The sequence below is a fragment of the Phalacrocorax carbo genome, chromosome 11 (assembly GCF_963921805.1).
Source record: "Phalacrocorax carbo chromosome 11, bPhaCar2.1, whole genome shotgun sequence".
NCBI classification, from domain to species: domain Eukaryota; kingdom Metazoa; phylum Chordata; class Aves; order Suliformes; family Phalacrocoracidae; genus Phalacrocorax; species Phalacrocorax carbo.
The window spans coordinates 12,935,500-12,950,594 of NC_087523.1; the positions used below are offsets into that span (position 1 = coordinate 12,935,500).

At 39.6% G+C, this 15,095-nt stretch overlaps 1 long non-coding RNA gene across 1 annotated transcript in view; it reads right to left on the reverse strand.

Moving 5' to 3' along the window:
- LOC135315298 (uncharacterized) overlaps positions 1-13,598 on the reverse strand; it is a 150,574-nt gene extending 136,976 nt beyond the window's left edge. Inside the window, exon 1 of the long non-coding RNA XR_010374731.1 lies at positions 13,415-13,598. This is a non-coding gene — a long non-coding RNA (uncharacterized LOC135315298). The remainder of the gene's footprint in view (positions 1-13,414) is intronic.
- Positions 13,599-15,095: the final 1,497 nt, after the last annotated feature.

Genomic DNA, 15,095 nt, shown 5'->3' on the forward strand with positions numbered 1-15,095 from the left:
TAGTCATGTTGCAAACTGCTGTAATACGGATTCTCAAATTTAAGCAAGGAAAGAGTGCTTTATTTAGCAATAACAGCAACAGCAGAGTGAGAGGGAGCAACTGCACATTCACACATCAAGTAATTTGATGACCTTCAAATGCACAGATTTTGATCTAGAAAACAATGAAAGAAAGTGAATGGATAGAATACAAGTGCTGCTTATCGCTAAAGCTTAGAAGGAGAAAGAAACCTTGCTCTCAGGTGACTCCAAGCACTGCTGGCCCCATTATCTTTTGAGCTGCTAAACAAAACCCGAGAGGACATGAGATCTCAGCGGAAGAAAACTCCAAAACAAAAATCAGCAGCCTGGGCACAGCCTAAATAAAGTATTACCAGCATAACATAGATCATTCTGCAGTGAATATTCTTACAGCACATACCTCACAGAGGATGCTCATTCCTCATTGCTACATAGTGCATAGTCCCATAGGAGGCAAGATGACAGATGAAAGACTCCTAAAACTCATAGTGTACTCTGTGTAGGGACAGCAAATCACAAAAATTCTTGGCATGTTCTCTCTACAGAGCATGGTAGTATAGGTTGTTGAGTAGTATAATATATAGGGTATATATACTCTATAGTATAGATAGGTTGAATCTTGGAGCTTTTAATAGCCTGAATCCAATCCAAACACAAATGCTGAAATGCCTTAAACATGGACAGAATTTAACCTTCAAAGCAGAGAATCGGATGAAACTGTAGCAGCAGGTTGCGCTCTTGCCCAATGAAAGAAGGTATCATGACAGTGGGCATCGCTGCCAGTAGTCTGTACATACTTCATGTAGAGAAATACAAAAAAACCCGTTTGTTTATGTTGTTTTGGCCTGAGAAACAATTCTGACCATGTGGCATTCAGGTGTAGAAAGAATTACTGATTAATCTCTCTGATAGACAGTCTAGATAGTCATGATTAGCCAAATTAAATACCCAAGCCTGCTGTCTGAAAACATCTATTATTGGAACTTAGATGGAACTGGGGAGCTTATTTCTTACAAGGGATTAGAACTGCAAGTGAATCTGCAAGGGTACGTTTGTGAGACAGGCTAAAAAAAGCCTTGTTACTCATTGCAAACAGAAAAAACACAGCTGATTGGAGGAAAAATAATCATTTCATCCCAGTGATAAAAAACAGTCCTATTGATTTTTTCAAATGGTGACACCTGGTTTGATTTCCTAATTAAAAGGAAAAAGTCCATTTAAAACAGGAGATAAATCATAGCATTTTAAGACAAAATGTTGAAAAATAGCTTCTAATTTTCACCTATAGTTTAACATTCATTAGCAATTATGGTGAAAATGATTGAGTGATTATACTTGGAAGCCAGGCCGCCAAATTCCACCCATTGCTTATGGTGAGAACTGAAAGCACGATGAGGAGCTGGAACACTTAGCCCTGAATGTTTATTATGTTTAAATATATTCTTGTGCAATAGTGGCTATATATTTGTGTGGATACAGGTATAATTTGATGAATTTTGCAAACAGGTATTTGTAAATGTATATGTACATTTGCATATGTATGTATTTTTCTGTATCTCTATATATGTATACACATACACACAAAGTCACTCAGAGACATTATATGAAATACTGTGGTGGTGCAGTGCTCCCCCCCAGCCCACTCTGAGGTCTCAGGATAAGCCCTGCTGTGCTGTTATCTTAGTCACAAGTGCAGTGACTTGGGCACCAGGCACTCTCTGGCTACACCTGGGTCATCTGCTGCCTGAATGGTACATCAGGACCTGCCCTGAGATACCAGGATAAGCCACACATCCTTTGGGAAAACTCCCATTGTGCTGTTCTCTTGGTCACAAGTGCAGTGACTTGGGTGCCAGGCACCCCCTGGCCATACCTGGGCCATCTGCTGCCAGAATTTTGTACCAGAATGACCCAGCACAAACCGTGGCCGGAATGGGAAATACTGCCCAAAGCCAATCATCTCGAGATCCTATAACTAGGGATCCAAAAGCGAGACCTTTGGAGCTCTCCGGGACCGCAGTGGGCTGCGTGACCCAGCATCCCCCCCTGGGCTGGGACACCTCTCGGCAGATTTTGTGACAATTGAAGGGTCGGCCATCAATGATTTTACAAAGACTCAAAGGCCTGGTTTTACGAGGTTCATGGACCGTCTGTTGATGAATGCCAGCACATAACAGCGAGTAATTCATGAAACTCACAAAAAGGGAAATTTTAATCACAGGTTAACCTCTGTGTGTGTGCGTGTGTGCACGAGCACGCAATTTGATTTAAACTTTTTATCTGCCTGTGTGCGTGCGTGCAATTTGATTTAGAGTTATTTGTCAGTCTGTGTATGTACGTGATTTGATTTAAACCCCATCTGTGCGTATAACCCTGCTGTAAGTTTCGGGTGACCCTTGCCCTCCTCAAATAGTTAACTAAGTCGCTATTTTGATTGTAAGAAATTTCATTGACGCGCTCTTTAAATTGGCCAATGCTTAAGAATGATACAGCCTAACTTTGTGATCTATTTCAAAACTATTAAAAAATCCTGAATTGCTGCTAGACCAAAACTGTGTAAAAAAATCTTATTCCGCAGCAAATACCAAAGCTCTGTGCTCAGTTGTCAGTCCAATACCGCCACTCTGAACAGATTGCCGTAGCCCCAGAGTGAGAACATCAGCTTACCTACACTGAACCATAACGTGCTTAAACAATGACTTGAAGTGATGAGGGTAATTTTCTCTCCGAATGCACATTCAGCTACGTGTCTACCAAGACTGTCTTTTGAGTTGTGTTTCTTCTATTTTAGCTTTCCTGTTAAGGTCCAAACTGAGATCACCATCCAGCTGACAGTTAATGACAAATGGATAGCTATCTATAAGCATTACATGGAAAAATAGTTTTTCAGATATATGGACAAGTGAGAAAACTAAACTTTATTCCTTGTCTAGCTAATGAATACTTATTTTAAGTTTATAGGTGGATTCTGGAACAGCATTTGTTTTGGTAGTGCCAAAACCATGGGAGGCAAATTGAATTGAATATAATAGGTAAGAAAATACAAGAATAAAACATAGGAAGTCTGCAATGGACAGATACCTCAATCCTGCAGAATCCAGTAAAGTGGAATGATCAGCTCATAAAATCCCTTTATAAGATCTGATTTCTAAAGCAAAACATTATTTCAGTTTTAAACAAGAAAAAGAGATAAGATAGATTTAGATAGACAGTTACACGTTATTTCCAGCTCCAATATCATGCTAAAATTCTCTGTTGAAGAAAATATCTACACTGGAATAAGCCTGAAAATGTCTTTAAGAGCTAAGCTGGTAAGAGGTAAGACTATCTAGCAAGGCTTAATAAGGCCACAGGTATTGCAGCAGGGGATAAAGGTGGTTTGGTCTAACTGGAACAAGAGAACCGATGAGAATATTGCTGTGAAAAATATGATCTTTATTAGACTTAAATATTAAGAATACTTAAGCAATAAAAGGGTTTGGCCTTTATTTATATTGCAGCCAAACAAAAAAAAGCTCTCCATTTTAGAAACAGTTTTAACTTTTTTTTTTAACTACATCAAAAGGCAAAAAAGAGTAGAATGAAAGTAAAACATTTTATAAACAGACATTGCAAAGCATGACATCACATAACAGAAGAACCTTTTAGTAATTTAAAGAGTATAAACATAAAAGCCAGGGGAAGCTTTTAAAAGCTTCATTTAAAATATATATTTGGAATACTTCAGTAATGATTCCACCTGAATACTAATAAGAGACAAGAGCTAAAAGGTATGTTTACTAAATGGATACATTGATCATTGAACTTTACACAGCATTAAATTTTAATGACCTTCAATGATTTGAGAAGCTTTGGTTGTTTATGTAAGGACTCTAAAAAACCCATGGATTTACATTTACGGACTGCTTATCTCTTCATAAACAACAGCATATTAAAAAGAAAATGAACAAAACCAGAAAAACTACCTCTGATGAACACTAACAGCCATCTTGTATAAGCTAGTAAATGCATCAAAACCGAGATGGTAAACTATTTCTCTCCTGCTCTGTTCAGAGTGAAGGAAACAAAGCATAGTTTTAAAGGGGTCTATGTCTGTTACTTTTACCTACACTTTGTTTACAGTGAAACCTAAAGGCCTCATGAAGGTTTGCTGTCTAAACGTTGGGTAATGAGCAAAGCAAAGAGCACTAAAATGCTTACAGTCTGCCATTAGGATAGCAGAGCAAACACAAAGTATATTGACCATAAAGAATGCTGAGGATTGAAATAGTCACATCTCAACATTAGTCCAATTAGCAACTCAAGGTTTGCTGCTGAGAAATGTGGGTTCTTGATTTTTAGAGTGAATATTCCAAGATTTTACTCATTCTAAAGGTGGAACTGTCCAGTTTTTTTCAGCATAGTCAGGTATGGCCACACTCTTTGTTATAGTTCCCCGAAACCTCTCCTACAGCTGTAAAGAACTTTGATTAAGCATCCCACCTATAATGGGAAGAAGAAAACTAACTTTGTAGTCAGACTTATACAATATTTTAAAAATCCTTCTTTGAATATTGCAGCATGGTTTTTGCTATTCTGCTACCCAGTTAATTTTGTTGCTTGCACTTTTCCTGTGCAGAGGTGAATTTGTCCTGGTGAAGTACACATGTATATCCATTTAAAGGGCCAGACCTCTCAGCTAGTTATTTGAAACAGCCAGTTCATGAAAAAAATTGAATAACAACAAAAAATCAAGAGGTGGTAAGGTTGTTTGGTTTTTCAGTTTGTTTGTTTGTTTAAGATAAGGAGCAGTGGGGAGACTAGAGACTTATCCAAAATCCTTATGATGCTGGGTTTCATCTCAGACAGTCTATACCTGGAATGACTTCTACTTCTGTCCTCTGCTACCAACATCACACTTAAGGCCACAACTGGGCTTTCTTCCTGGGGTTTATTAGGTGCTTTATACAGCCTGGACCTCTAAACAGAGATAGCTGCTCATACTACCAGTATTCGGTTCAGCCTTGTGGCACGCACCTTGACTGTGAGCTGCAAATGGAAGAATCTGCTGTGTAAAAATTTATTTTTGAAACACTATTGGCTAAAATAGTGTAACTTCGTCAGCCAAAAATGCTTGACTACAGACAACAAACATAAACAACGAAAGTGTGACGCGATTACAGTTCCAACAGATACCATTCCTCTAGTGTGGCAGTTGAACTGCTTTTTCTTTCTCTTGAAGACCCTTAGACAGACTCTGACAGGGCGATGACTTTATTTACCCTAAAGACATTCTGCAAATTACAATTAAAATGACATCTATTGTTGGGATTGCAGGTTCAAACTGCACAGCTTTTTAAAATCGTACACCAACAGCCTCCATTTAAAATAAAGCAGTCCTTTCAAAAATGTAGAATTTTTTTAATGTACTGCAACATAATTGCTCCTTTTAGAAAGATAAACCATCAATACAACTTTGAAAAAAAATCCATGGATTTAAATGCTTCTAGACTGCATATATAAATGCAAAGAACAAACAGATAAACTAGCAGCATTGTACACTAGTTACCTGATGCAGAAATACTTACCCAAATAATCCACTGAATTCAGAGAGATTATTTGGGAAAAAATAGTACTTTTTATATTAACAAGGGTCTAGAGATTCCTAGAGCTGATACATGCCATTTTGCAAAAATTAGCAAGCCACCATCACAGACATTAATGAGGCCCACCCGCAGCAAAACTGAATTAAAAAGTCTTATGAAAGTGCTGAATACCTATATTTTTCTTTAATATCCAACCTTTAATACAGGAATATTATCTATATTGCTATTACAGGTAATATTATGCAAATAAAAATTTAAAAATGTGCAAATGAACAAGTTGTATCAGATTTTTAAAAAAGATAATTCAGCAAAAATGAAGTTTCTAATGAAAATAATAAAATAAGATGCTGATATTTAGTTTTATAATTGAACTTTAAGACAAAAATTGCACTTATTGTTCTAACAACACTCTGCATTTTCTGGTGAAGTTAAATAAAGATATTTCAAATGAGGTGGAATTTTATAAAATCAGTTCTTCTCATTGCCACAAACAGAGTAGGAAATTAATCTATTTTAAATTTGTGCTCAGAATGCTTTCCTTGCATTCCTCCTCCTGTATGGGAAATATTCTGTTTCTGTTTAACCAGTAATGAAAGCTTAAAATTGGTTTACTTAAAAAACCCAACCCAAACTGTCAACTAAAAGTGTTCTTCTCAACTGACCTTACACTAGAAGTCAGAAAGAATTTGAAAGGTAGGCATTTAAAAACTTGTAAATGGACATAAAATTTTTGAAAGCCCCAAGTTAGCTGCAGAAGTGGGAATGATGTCGCTGTCATAGTATAGTGAATAACAAAAGCAATTTGCAATGGATTCATTGTAAATAATCTGCAATATTGCTATTGCCATGAAACTTTATTCTTGAATAAGTTTTTCCTAAAGAGAACAATGCAAGGTTGTACACAGGCTGCAGAGGAAATGTGGCTCTAGTCTGAGCTCTCAAGCATAGGCAAATTTTTTTATACATAGGATCATAGATTAACTACTTAATATATTTCTTAAACCAGTATTACATGAAATGGTAGGGCAACAAAGCTGGAAATTGGCTGTATATTGCTGGAAGTATATTGCTTTATTCTACCACTGCACAAACCCCTTTTAATAAAACAAGGATTTTAGCTATAAAGTTCAGCGTGTGACATGAACTACCTCAAACTTCAGAGATGTTAAAATCTAAATTTATCTATTTTATTTTAGAAAACTATGAGGAAAAATAAATCTCCAGAGGAGCTGTAGGAGAGCTTCTATGAATGAGGTGTGAAGACAGCTACAGAATTTGGAAGTCAGTCAAATGCACTTTGGACAGTGATAGGAATGCAGAAACACTTTTTTCCTCAGTGCAAAACTGAGCTGCACCGCTAACCTGTTATTCCCTTAGAGAGTCGGTGCTACCTAGAGCTGTTGGCAGGCTATGAAAACATAATACAATATTCTTAACTATCTTTGCAAGATTCTAATATCTGGAGATAGAAAAAATATAAATATTTGTTGATGTAATGGATCACAAATTCGAATAATTTCCATGGCAACCTCTTTAGTCTTCATTCAAGAAAGGTTGCCAACATGTTTTGGTTGCTCCTTGTTTAAAATGCAACCTGCTACATGGTAGCGCATGTTACCATTTCTCCCATGTCCTCTGCAAAAAAAATAAAATCCAACGTCTTCAGTAAGTCATGTCAAAAGCATATAAAAAAGTGCAAAAAAACTTACAAAACCATCATATACACAACTAACTGCAGAAAATGTGTTTACAAAAATAGCGCGTATAAAATGTGTTCTGCATTTTATTTGGAATTTTGTTTGGGGGAGTTGATCATACATAAAAAAGGAACAACACGTGCTTTGTCACTTGGAGTATCTTTTCTTCACACTCTTAAAGAGGTTTGCTCACTGATGAAGATCCTAGCACCGAAACATTGCCTTTTAGGTCCCTTTTGTGCACTGCACACAGGGCAGCAGTGAGATGAGAAGATGCCACATGTCCTGAAATGAAACTCTCTGTTACTTGAAGAAATTACAGAGTTGCTAAGCTGGAGCTACTTTCTCACATGATGAATACAGGAGAGACTGGTCCATCCAGGCTGCTGAGAATGTGAAACTTGTATGAAAAATCCCCGGCACCGCTTGCCACCACAGAGCATCACAGATATCAGCACGTGCGTCCCCGAGTAGGCATGCCCTGTCAAACGGCCAAAAGTCCCGTGCCTTTGGCAGGGAGGAGTAGGTAGCCCTGGAACCTGCACACGGCTCTGCTGCAACTGCATACCTACTCTGAGCCAGATGCACAGATGGTTAAATCACTAGAAGCTGTCCTCAGGAGCGAGGCCACTGCCCTGAACTCTTCTTACTCCTTTTATGTCCCTAGCTATGGTTGGAATGTAAATAGATCTAAGTGCTCTCCGGGCTGACTTCTTTACGGTATTATAAAGTGCTTTTGTTTTCGTTGGAAAATTCCTGGTACTGCTCATAAAGTGCTTTAACTGCTTCAGCAATACAAGTTATGTCTCAAAACACGAAGGGCTGTGAAAGTGGCCAAACAGAACATGAAGCTGCTTTGCAACCTAAGAGGTGCATGGAGCTTCCTGAGCATTGCTACTTGCCTTACCGTACCAAGCACAGACATAGAGGCAGGTACAGGCACAGGTTCAGGTTATGAGCTGCCATTCCCTTACAGATTCCTGCTTGTGTTAAGAATCCAGGCTAGAGTTTAATGGTTTTAATTTCCAACACCACTACGCTGCTTTTGGATGAAAGGCTATCCCACACAGAGTTTGTTAAGTGGTATAGCAACCATTTATTTTTAACCTCGTTTCTTGAAATGTCCATGATTAATTGTGATTTAACCTTACAGTGAGGTACAAAGTTACATAACATCCAGTCATCTTACTGGGATTACAAATGCTTTACTTCTCTCAAGATTAAAAATTTGGTTAGAAAAACCTAGCAAAGATTCACTTAAACATGAACTAATATGCTTATCTTTGAGTCTCAGTATTTATGTTAGGTGAGAGGATAAATTATTCAGCTTTAAGACAGGGTGATGATGTATAAAATGCACTTGGATTGATAGTGCTACTCGAACAAGTGGAAAGACCGTATCTTGGCAGGTGTCGATGGTACTGCCTCCAACACTAAGAAGATATGAAGGAGGAACACATGGTAAAACAGTGGCTGTCGCACTTTCTTCTTAGAGATACCAGCATTTAAGAAAGATTAATGGACCAAACTCAGCAGAGTTTATCCCCAGGTTCTCTGGGCTTAAAGCAATGACCCATAGTTGGAAGTGATCCAATACGCATGATTTTTCTCTCTGCTTTTCCTGTGTACAGGTATTGGGAATTTACACATACGCCAAGATGAATGCTAACAATGACATTTGCTAATTGTATTGGTTCTCTAGTGGATTTTTCCTTTGGGAAAAATTATGATTTACAGAAAAAGATATGCCAGACCACTATCTTCCTGTTACACAATAATAAAAAGGCAGATTTTTTTTTTTAACTTTATAGTCAAGTACAGGTCAACAAAATAACGAAAATTTCAAGCAGGTTTTACATTAGAGTTTGTCGTTATGTTGCTAAAGGCAAAAGGAAATGTAATTTCTGTAACTTTGCACAGCAAGATGCAAGCAACGTGAATAGAGCAACAGGTATAAATAAGCATCTCAGGTGCAAAAAGAACACACCAACTGTGTGCTACTGTGAAACAAAAACTAGTAATCTCAGTTGAAACTACGCAGCATGCAGAGCTGGAACATTCAGAAACAATTTGGCATCACAACACAAGACAGCTTGCTTTACAGTCAAAGCAAGATTAGAACATTTCCTGAACTTTTATTAAAAAGGAATGTTTCAACCTAAAGCTGATTAAAACAGTTCTTGCTTAAGCTTTCCATGACAAAACTGCAATTCTGTTGGCCTGGTTGGGCTCAGTCCTGACTGATACATGATGCTTTGACAGCAGAGAGAATCAGAAGGCATCAAATTATAATACACAAAGACTATTGTGGCAACACTTCCTGACCAAAAGATATTATCTTTTTCAAAGAGCGTATGTGGATTTCACACACATCTTGGTTATTGATGAAAAAAGTTGATTTAAGCAACCAGGCATCTTTATTTTAAAAAAGTTTTATTTCTAACAGATGTGTTGTCACCAAAATTTCTTGCTAGTATCTTCCTGATTTGAATGGTAGTCTATGCAATTTATATGTAGAGAGATCTGTATACCAAACAGTCCATTACCTTTATTTTCTTATTGGCAAATAAATAAGCATTATGAAACCTTTTTTTCCTCTCCAATTTCCATGCAAGTACCTTTGTTTGAGAAACAAATCTGAATGCGCATAATCTTAGCTGCTAATGCTGTGAGAAAGACTCCATTGATACAAGAAGAGTATCACATTAGGACAGAGGTCTTCCACACGCATTCAGAACCAGTTAGGACCTTGACAACTGTAGTTTCTATGTCAGTTTTGAGATATAACTCAGAAACTTCCTGAAACCTCTTTATCATTGACACTAAAAACGTCTAGCTGGAACGAAATGATGCTTTCAGTTTAAACAGCCAGCCTGAGGTCGCAGATAGGCTCTGTAATCAGTAAGAAAAGGGGCAAAGCGGTTACAGGCACTGTATATGCATTGCAACAGCGTGACTGTGCTTAACAATATGTTGTGTTACAACAACTGGCGCCACGAGTGTTGTTTCATCACTATATTAAGCACAGCAACATGAGCTAAACATAGGAGAGAAGAAAAATGCTATGTTTTTGTAAGTTCCGAGTTCCATTTTCATAACTGCTTTGCAGGTTATTTTCTCAGTTACCCACAAATAAGTACCACAATTGAAGAGATGCAGAATTTCTGCAGACCTAAACAGGACAACATGGCAACTACGAGTACAACTTAACACCTAGGAAGTTATTTACTCAGTTGTAAAAAAACAAACAAACCCCAAAACAAACCAACCGGGAGGAAGAGAATGCTCCTTTCTGTAATTAGAAGGCAGAAAGCAACGAGAACTCTCCAGTGCAAAATTTTATCTCAGTAGTTTTTCAATAGCATTTGATGCAGGTATAGTATTTGTATATGTATTAATACATTTCAGTAAGGATTTATTGATATTCTAGAAAATAATTGGACACATCAAGAGAAATATTTTAAATTTATTTGTGAATCTACCTATTTATCTCATAAGATTTCAGAGTACATCTGGTGTTGTTCCAACATTAATTGCAGTCTACAAGCTATAAAGCAATCTTATTTATTTATTTAACAGAAAATCAGCCATTTGCACACACTATTCAGAGGCATGTGAGGCAGCTTAGCATAATGAGAGCCAGAGGTCTGATGGTTTTATACCCATATCTGTGTACATCTACATTGTTTCTGATATAGCCAAAGCTGTTAATATGCTATAGTTGCTATTCACATTAATACAAAGGTACACTAAATCATAACCTTATTTAATGATTTTTAACATTACGCTTTTGTCCTTGAATTGGAAAATATCTCTCCTTTTTCCAGCAGTAAATTTCCTTTACCTTTAAATGCCTGATTAAAGCATTTCCCAAAATTTTTTTTTCCATGCTTAGAGCAAACAAATTATACAACAGTATTTACCATTAACAATAAAAGTTAGGTAATAAACTTTCTATTAATATCACAAATAATTTCTGGTTTTAGATCCACAGAAAAATATGAATTACTGAAAATGAGTTTCCACTAACAAACTGTAAAAAATTCACCAAATCAAACCCACTGTAGTGAAACAGTTAACACAACTCTACCAGCTGCGTGGTTACAAGTAGGAGCTATGAATTTTAGCTCCATTTCATGGCCCAGGAGCCCACGAAAGACTTCATAGAATCACAGAATCATAGAATGGTTTGGGTCAGAAGGGACCTTTAGAGGCCATCTAGTCCAACCCCCCTGCAGTGAGCAGGGTCATCTTCAACCAGATCAGGTCGCTCAGAGCCCCGTCCAACCTGACCTGGAATGTTTCCAGGGATGGGGCATCGACCACCTCTCTGGGCAACCTGGGCCGGTGTTTCACCACCCTCGTTGTAAAAATTTCTTCCTTATATCCAGTCTAAATCTACCCTCCTTTAGTTTAAAACCATCACCCCTTGTCCTGTCACAACAGGCCTTGCTAAAGAGGTTGCCCCATCCTTCCTGTAGTCCCCCTTTAAGTACTGAAAGGCCACAATCAGGTCTCCCCGCAGCCTTCCCTTCTCCAGGCTGAACAACCCCAACTCTCCCAGCCTGTCCTCGCAGCAGAGCTGCTCCAGCCCTCAGGTCATTTTTGTGGCCTCCTCTGGACCCGCTCCAACAGGTCCATGTCCCTCCTGTGCTGAGGGCTCCAGAGCTGGACGCAGCACCCCAGATGGAGTCTCACCAGAGCAGAATCACCTCCCTCAACCTGCTCTTGATGCAGCCCAGGATACGGTTGGCCTTCTGGGCTGCGAGTGCACATTGCTGGGTTATGTCCAGCTTTTCATGCACCAGTACCCCCGAGTCCTTCTCCGCGGGGCTGCTCTCAATCCCTTCATCCCCCAGCCTGTACTGATACTGGGGTTGCCCCGACCCAGGTGCAGGACCTTGCACTTTGCCTCTTGAACTCATCAGGTTCTCACAGGCCTCTACAACCTTGTAGACTTCTACATCTCATCATAGTACATTCTAAATTTCAGCCACTGAGCTTTCAAAAATCGCAACCCAAAGCACAAGCAGAGGAAACCCTGAGAGCAAGTATAGTAAAAACATCAGATCTTTACCAGAACAGGGAAGGTAATTCAAAAGATACAGGCCAAATTCTGGCTTTGTTAATCATGCACAAAATATAAGTATGAAAGAAAAACACAAAGATTTGCCAAACCTACTCATAAAACTTTCTGTCCCCAACCTGAGATTCAAACATATCACAGTGCACCAGCAGAATCAGTCAGGCTCTAAGTAAACTCTCTGTGTCTCCCTCTACATTATCTATTTTGTCAAAACATTATGGGTAAGTGTTTCTACATAATGTTTCCTTTCACAGATGTGATTGCAAAATAATTAGTAGCAACAATTCTTAGACTAACATATTTAGATGATATTAAAATAAACACAGGCATGCCTAATGCTGTTGTTGGATTTATTTATCCACATAATTTTGCTGGTAAATAAGATTAATTAGTTTACAGCACTTATACACTGCTATGAGACAGTTCTGGAAACAACTCAGGGTAACAGCTAATCCCAGCGCTACATCTTCTCAAAACCAGTCACGAGCCATACCAAAGCATTCCAACCGCCCAGGCTTCTTCAATGGTTTATCGGTTAATTACTCATTTTACCAGGAGCAGGGGTACGGCCGGAAGGCCCGAGCAGGCCTCGCAATCACGCTCGCCACCACAGACGCTCCCAACCAGCTCACACCTCATCTTCGGGGTCCTGCCCCGCCCCGGCGCGCCGCCCCGCGCTTCCTCAGCTACCCAGGCTCCGCCCCGCGACCCCGGCCCAGGAGCACAACAGGCGTGGAGCCCACCGTGCCCCTGGTCTGGCAGCCACCGCTTCCCAGCCTGCCGTGCAGACGGCGCCCGGGCGGGCAGCGGGCCGCCTCGGGGCCGCGGCTCCTCGGCAGGCGCCGCTGCGCGGCCAAGCGAGGGCCAGCCTGAGGTAGGCTCCGTACCCCCACCAGCTTTTTGCCTGGGCAGCTAAACCAGGTATAAATCGGTGCCGATTTCTCTGGGCTGGCTCTAAGTAGGCGCTACTGCCAACCTGATACGAGGACCACAAGATCCCATTAACAGAAGAGACGGTCTCGTACCTTCTCGCTTTCTTGCTTAGGCGTGAGGAGTGAGCACGCTGCCACCGACCGCCACCCGCCCCGCGGCCTGCCCTCCCTGGGCAGTGGCTGACGAGCTCTTTCGGCACAGGCTGAGCGACGGTGGAGCCCCTCGCGCCCCTGCCGCGGAACGCGTGGCCGGGGCCTGGCCGGGCCGGGGCCTGGCCGGGGCCGGGCGGCGGGAAGCCGAGCGAGCCGCGCAGCCGGGCCTGCCCCACCCGCCGCGCCGCTCCCCGCTCGGTTTCGAGGGAGGGCTCTTAACCCCTCTGTGTTTTATTAGAGCCCGGGGAGGGAAACTCCGCCAAAGCCCAGCAAACCGATTACCTCTCTGTATTTGACCCAGCAGTTTTGGCTGGGAGAATAAGCAGCAAAAAAGAATAATATAATAAATATAATAATAAATAGTGAAGCCGTGTTATTATGGTACACGTGGCTTGGTTGGGGAGAGCGGAATAGGAGTATTATGAGGTTTAATTTTGTTCCAGCCCGGTGATTTTCCTAAAAAGCTAAATGAGAAGATGAAGACCACCTGTTTCAGAAATGGCTGGCTCGTGACTTTGCTGTTAGCCTTGGACAACATGGTGCTTTCGCTCGCTTTCAATCCAGTGTGCGCCCTTCAGGTGGGGCCAAAATCAGGTAAATTAGCTAATCTTTTGTAGGCTTTTAAATGTTGTATTTTTTAATGTTGGAATATGTGTGCCTCTGCATCGTTTTCCGGGATCAGTATATGCTTTTGGAACAGGTGAGTTTAATATTGCAATAAATAGTGTACCTTAGGCTATTTCTTTCATAATTCCTACTTTGAGCTTAGAAAATACTGTACAAAATAATTGGATATTTAACAAGTATCATTCGGTTGGGCTCAATTTTGTTTGCTTTTGGTGACTATTTAAAGTACTGAGCTTTATTAGTATAAATACTTTGGAAAGTGAATTTTCGACTTAAACAAGTAACAGCTAGCAAAAGCAAAGCTTAAATTTACAAACGTAAACATTTATCCAGGGAGCATTTCTGTATACATATAATTGGCTTACAAATAACAATGTATATTGTTTAACTATAACTGTTTGTACATTAAATGCAAATATTACCTACAGAAATAAATCTGTTTCTGAATTTTGACAAGAGAAAAGCTACATTTCAAATAAATCATCCATGGTGTGTGATTCACTCAAACTCTGATGTTAACTTAACCTTGAGTTGCTTTTATTGTGATCTAGAGAAATTATTCCTATGCCCTCTACAAACACAGTAGGGCTTGGAAATGTCACTACTCCTGCTTCATCTCTGAACTCTTCTCTGGCATTTCCACTTAAAGAGAAACTGTAGCAGATATTCAGGAGCACATTTACACTTATTTTGTATAAAACCAAAATAGCCCAGTTTCCACATTATGAGGACCACAGTCTTTGTACTAGTTCTATTTTATTTTTCTGAAGCTAGTAAAAATTGAAATTTAGAAAGTGGTGTTAGGCACTGTGCCTTCAATATAGTTAAACTGTATTATTACACTGATTCATTAAAGTGTCTACATTTTATCTTCTCTTCACTTTGACCCTCCACCCACATTTTAATTCTGAGACAAGCACTGGATGTGTTGCATAATACATCACATAGGCAAGAGGTCTTATATTTTAAACAGCTTAATGCAGCTGTTGGTTTT